Source organism: Mesocricetus auratus, unplaced genomic scaffold, assembly GCF_017639785.1.
Source record: "Mesocricetus auratus isolate SY011 unplaced genomic scaffold, BCM_Maur_2.0 Super-Scaffold_100003, whole genome shotgun sequence".
NCBI lineage: Eukaryota > Metazoa > Chordata > Mammalia > Rodentia > Cricetidae > Mesocricetus > Mesocricetus auratus.
In genome coordinates this window covers 37,033,737-37,040,432 of record NW_024429188.1, presented here as the reverse complement: position 1 = coordinate 37,040,432, position 6,696 = coordinate 37,033,737, and the positions used below count along the sequence as shown (strand labels likewise).

Sequence of the window (6,696 nt, the reverse complement as noted above, 5' to 3'; positions counted from 1 at the left end):
TCAGAAGATCACTTTCAGGAATGGGTGGTTCCTTTCTTCCACCATGGGTTCTGGAATAGAACACAGGATCCAAACACTGTTATTTGCTGAGCCATTTCAAAGGCCTTATAGGTACAATATTAGTGGTATGAATATTTAAAATTTACTTTCATAAAATTTTCAGCTAAACGTATCATATTTTGCATTAGATCCTCCAATTTGCTTTTAACTGAAAAAGTAAAGTTTATTCTTCTAGTATTTGTTGATTTCTTCTCCTAGTAAGGACAATTTTACACTTTGCTTCTTTGAATTAAATATTTTTGATATTGTATAAATATGATATTATAGATAATTTGTCTTCTTGTATCCTACATGTTCTCCCAAATGGGAAGAATTTCAACTTTTTATGATTAAGTGATATTTGCTTTTCTTTCTCTTTCTCTGTTTTCTTTCTTTCCTCTTTTTTAAACACAAGTCCTCTTGTAATCCAGAGATGTTCTATGAAGTATTTTTGTAAATACCTGTTAAGGTATGTTTGTTATCTAGTATAATTTAACTCTTGTGTTTCAATGCTATTTTATTTATTTGTGTATTTGTTGGCTTTGGCTTGTATTCTCAGTCCACTGATGAATATGATCAAGGTCTTAAAGTAACCAGATATTATTGCATTTCAGATTATTTTTTCTTTTAGATTCAATAGTTTTGTTGAGGATGACTAGTTGCTCCAACATAGGTGCAAATACATTAAAAAATATTTACACTTTGCAATTTTAATACAATATTCAACATTTTATAACTTAAAATCAATGCTTTTGCAATGTCAGGAAAAAATCAACGATACACATTTGTTCCCCTATCATTATGGTATACAGTTTTCCTTTTCTTTACTTTTAGATGATGTGTGCTTTACCGAGAAATTGATTTTTCCCCTGGGCAGCATATCACTGAGTATTTTTAAATGTATTCATCCATTTTATGTCATTTTGACATCTTATACATTTGTTTTCAGAAGGTTATTATTGTTAGTCAAATAAAATCCATGTTAATATTTTTAAGTTTCAATTTTATTTATTCTACACGTACCAGTTTTTACTGGTATGTCTGTATGTGTACCAAGTACACAGCTGATGCCTGAGGAACTAGAGTTAGGTATGGTTGGAAACAGACCTTAAGTCCTCTGAAAGAGCAACAAGTACTCCTTAGTACCAAGCTGTTTCTCCAACCCACATTTGGATATTTTTTAGTTGTTTTACACATGTGACCCTTTCTTCCACTTTTGTGGTCTTTATTAGTAATTTGGTGTAAATTTTTATATTAGTATTTCATTCCCATGTATATATACTACTAGGAAAGTATCAGCTGTGATCTCTTTTCCTTTTTAATATGTGTGTGTATGTGTGTGTGTGTGTGTGTGTGTGTGTGTGTGTTCAGTGTATGATTATATGTGACATAGCTCCAGTATAGTCAGAGGATGACTTATGGGGGACATCAGTTCTCTCCTCATCAGGAATTTGTCAGAAATCCAATTTAGGTTGCCAGGCTTCGAATCAAGCACCTTTATTCTATGAGCCATCTTACTGGATCCTTTGGATCTTTTCTAATACAAGCATTTGGGTTTTCTTATGTTGTTTCTTAAAAGTTTATTAAATAAAGCACATCTCAAACTTCACTGGGGTGACCACTTCCACAAACAAAGCCACCTCTAAACTTGAATTCAGTTGCTGAGCCAACACCAGCCTCATCTTTCTTGTTAGTACCAGGGGGCACATCACTCTTTCTGGAGGTATCTGTCTGTCTTTCCCTATGAATCTTCCAGGACGCTCACCCTGTGGATCTTTGGGCTAAAACCTGCCAGTTTCAGGACAGCTATGGTACAGGGTGGCAGGCACAATCACCAAGGGTGGGTGGAAGTAATCTCCAACCATGCTGGATGCCCTTATTTATAAGGTATCAACAGAAATGTCTTTAGGCATGCTGCTCCTTCACATAGCCTCGGAACTTCAGAGATGGCATGGCCTTCGTTACTTGAAGGCTGGGTATGCTCTTGTCTGCCAGCTCAATGTATTTGGGCATGTGGATATCTTTCTTGGCAACCATCACTCCTTCCTTAAAAAAGAGGTCATAGATGGCAATCTGGTTCCTCATATACATCAATATTGTGGTGGCTGCTACAAAGCCTTATTAAGATAGTCTTATGGTTATTTATTTCCCTGTTTTTATTTGTTTTAAAAGGAATTTGTTGCACCTTAATTTATGAAAAACTCTTGGTGTAGTATTCTTGGTTAGCAAGCTTTTATTTATTTATTTCTTGTTTTCAGATACTGAAACTACCATCCCATCATCTTTTAGCCTACATAGTTATTATGGAGAGTTTTGCATTGAGTCTAATGCGGGTTCTTTGTTACATGACTTGGGACATCAATTGCTGTCTTTAGAATTCAGATTACTCTTTTAATGCTGAAATTGCTATTCTCCTTAGAGGGAATTTTATTGATCAAATGCAGTTGTATTCTCTTTCTACATATTTTATAATGCAGGGTCTCGTAGAGCTGATCTTAACTTGCCATGTAGCTAAGAATAATATTGCATCCCCAATCTTCCTGTCAAGAGTGGGGATGAAGGCATAGATTGCAAAAGCTACCATTAACTAAGATGAGTTTTGCTTTGCTCATTTCCTTTTTTCTTCTTTTGGCATAGTCACAATATGAACATTTCCTTTAAGTCATTTGGTTTATTGTTTGCTTTTCATTTTGTATGACTACAGTTTTTCTAAATAGCTGTTTTACGCTTAGAAATTATTTCTGCTGTTTGATTTCCTCCGTCATGTAACTTTACAAGACATGGCCAGTGACTGACATTTATAGGAAAATTTACATCTTTTGAAAGATTTTCATACTTAATTTATAAGAGTGTTTTGCCTGCATGTATGCATAAGCACCATGTGTCTGCAGTACCCTTGGAGGCCAAAAGAGGGCAATGGCCTGCTAGGAAATGGAGTTACAAGTGATTGTGAGCCATCATGTCAGAATTGAACCTACATCCTCTGTGACCACAGCAAGAGCTCTTAATCACTGACCTGTTGTATCTCCAGCCCTTTGTTATTGTAAATGATATTACCATTTGCAGAGTTCATGCTTGAGAATTATACAATTGAGTTTAAAACATAAGCATAAAAATTGCAAATGCTTTTAAGCTTACAATTTTGTATTGTGTCATATTCATGGCTATCCTCGGCTATATATGGCACATATGCTATACATTGGACACAACTTCAAAAAGGTGTTTTTATTTCTATTATTGAGTTTCTTATTACCAAGGTTTCCATATTATTCATATTTATCATGTCTGCTTCTTTGACAAATTTCTCATTCAGATCATAAATTATCTTCATAATTTCAATAAATAGCTGTATTCTTTGATACCATATGAAATATTATAAAAAATCACTATTTTGATCCAGGCCATGGTGGTACATGCCTTTAATCACAGAACTCAAGATTCAGAAGCAGACAGATCTCTGTGTGTTTGAGGCCAGCTTGGTCTACAGAGAGAGTTCCAGGACAGCCAGGGCACTTAGACAGAGAAACCCCATATCGAAAAACCAAAGACAAGCAAACAAAAGCCAACCATTTTGAATCCCTTTTATAATAATAATTCATAAATTTATTTTCTTGAAAATGGAGGAAATACTGCTACAGAGCTATTGTATTTCTCATTAGTCATCATGTTACATTGCTTTTTCATGCTTATTTTGAGCTTTTCATCCACCAATTTTACAGGATAAGTTTTATGCTGAGGGACATTCTCTTAGTATTATTTCCTAGGGTTTCAATGTAATAAGCTATCAGCCCTCCTTCTAGTAGAGATACTGCATTGTACCTATCAGAGACTAGCAGATGTGCTAGATCATGCTGGGTAATGTTTTGATAACAGTTGGGCAAAATGTTTTAGAACTATGTAGTTTACTTAATTGCATCAAGTTATAAGCATCTCTTTGACTAGTGCTATGGGGTTTTGGAGATTGCTTCAATGGTGAGGAAGTGTTTACTTGCATATTTTGGCTGTATCCACCTGCAAATGTGAGGCTCCAATCCATCCCAGTTTCTATGAGTTGTACAGGGGTGCAACCATTTCTGTACCTGTATAGGCAAGACATAGCTAGCACTTTCAGTGTTCATTCTTCCATAGAACACACTTTGTAAGCCTTGATATGCACAATAACCTCTATTTGATAGAGGGGACAGGGTGTTATCTCTCAGTGACTCTGAACTGAATGGGAGCTAAGCCATTCAGGTATACCTTATTGGTATATTTGTCCCTTTTCAAGGGGCATGCTGGTAACTTCACGGAATCTTATGAAGTCAGTGTGCTTGGTGTAAGCTTTGAAGCTCCTTCTTAAGCCTGGGAAGCCAGAATTGGTGGGGAATATTTATTTACTGTGTATTTCAGTGAGCCTTGTACATCAGAGAAAATGTTCACCTGGTTCTTTAGGTCATTAATAAGCATATAGTGTTTACTGAAAGTGTCCTTCATTTGCTAGTCTGATTCTCAAGGTTATAAGTTGGTCTTTGAACTCAAAGAATTATGCTAAACTGTGTTTTGTGTGTGTGTGTGTGTGTTAATGGGTGGAGCCTAGAGTGGTGTCCTTATTTCCCAGGACCAAAAAGGAGATGATCAATTTAAAATAGTGGTCGAATGATGGTTTGCCCAGTTAACTGTTTCCTGTGACAAAAGAAAAATGGGCAGGGATTCCTGGTAGCTTCTTCTTGCAAACACTGCAGTGATAAAGATGCCCACTTGAGAACTGAGCCTGAGATGCTCAGTGCAGGTGCTCTGACTGCTTCATAGAACTGTGAGGTAGGCATTGTTACTCAGTTGATTTATAATGTTGATTAAACTGAGTTTCAGGAGCCAGTGACCTGACATTTTGACATAAACCCTGGCTGACAGGGTTTCAAGACAGAATTGTTCATCCAGAGACTGAGTGGAATGAAGATGTAAGTTGTTGTTTCAAAAAATTGTGTTGTGTGGTAAGCTTTAGCTCTTCAAATTAGAATCAGTGTTGTTAGAAACAGGCAGCCAATCAGGGTCATCTGATATTTTGTTGTTGTTGTAGTAGTTAGGTACTGGTACTGTTTTTTAAAAACTGAGTATTATGTTTTGGGGACTACTGATGTGAGATCGGCTCTCTTGCTTTCATGATCTCAGGGCTGGTTTACCTAACTAAGCCACTGACAACAGGGTCATCTATAGTGCGCTGTCAGATATGGTGCAGGGCCTGCTATCCTGTGTGTTGCATCTGGTATGGGGCTGGGTTAGTTCTCTCACTCTTGTGATCCCAGGGTCAACTCTTGCTTGCTGCATGTAGCAAGGGTCAGAGGGGGAAGTCATCTTTCCCTCACATATGCCACCACATCACAGATGAGAGGGGTCAGGATCAGATCTGCCACTCTCACACTCTCAGGGCTGGCAGCTCTAGTGTGCTGCCCAGGTGAGTTGCACACCTGTGATAATGTGTGGAGCATCTTTAGCCAGGTGGGAAGGTTGCACTCCCCTTATGGGTAGAGCCAGATCTCCTGGTGCACTATCCTGTAAGGGGCAGGGCCAGTTATCCCAGGACCAGTGAAGGGCAGAGCTTTATCTCAGGGCAGCCCTCAGATTTCCACAAGTGTGGTTTCTATGACCCCCTGTGCCAACACTGGACATAAAAATTACTACAGGTCCCAGATGCAGCAAGACAATGGACTCAGATACGGCTCTCAGCAGCAGCTCAGTTCCAGAAGCCACCATGTCCCCAATTGCAGGATAGGCCACCAAGATCAATATGGCCTTGGTGGCAGCATGGTCTCAGGTAACTGAACAGACCCCAGTTATGTGCACAGCTCTTTGTGGAAACAGGAGTCATGGACATCAACTCGGAGCCTGGCTTCAGTAGGACAACAGACCCAGACATGACCCTCCACAGCAGCCTTGGACCAGATGACACCATGGCCTCAGGTGACAGTGATAACCACTCAGATTAGCATGGCCTAGGTGTCAGCATAGCCCTCAAATGCCAATATGATTTCAGTTTTCCGCCCAGATCCTGGGCATCCGTGTGGTCTCTGGTGGCAACAGGAGCCATGTTTGTCAATAAAGCCCCTGACTGTGGTAAGACTATGGACCCACACATGGTCTTAAGCAGCAGCCTGAGCTCTGATGTCACCGTGGTACCATGTGTCAGCACAGGCCACCAAGATTGGCGTGGCCCCAGGACACCAACATGCCCCCAGGTGGAGGCCCAGCATAGGCTTGACCTTCGGTGGTATCTGTAGCAACAGACATCAACAGAGATCTTGGTTGCAGCAGGAACATGGACCCAGATACAGCCACTGGAAGGAGACCTGACATGGATGGCACCATGGTCCGAGATGATAATGCTGGCTACTCAAATAGACATTACCCTGGTGACAGTACCTGGTCACAGGTTGTGGCCTAGACTCTGGGCATCTGTGTGACCTTTGGTGGCCACATGGGTCACCAGGCATCAGTATAGACCCAAGCTGTGAACAAATGAATCTAGTTAGTTGAAATTTATGTCAGTTAACAATAATGGAACACAAAAGGAAAGCCCCTAATCTTTGACTCCTGATTGGTGAAAAATGTAACTGTAACTTGGTACAGATGTTTGTGATTTTGTGCTTATAAAACCTGAGTCAACCCCTGCTTGAAACTACA

The 6,696-nt window shown here is 39.4% G+C and overlaps 1 pseudogene; it reads right to left on the bottom strand.

Moving 5' to 3' along the window:
• Nucleotides 1-1,638: 1,638 nt before the first annotated feature.
• On the bottom strand, nt 1,639-6,381 carry LOC101832125 (annotated as a pseudogene).
• Between the last annotated feature and the right edge of the window lie 315 nt (nt 6,382-6,696).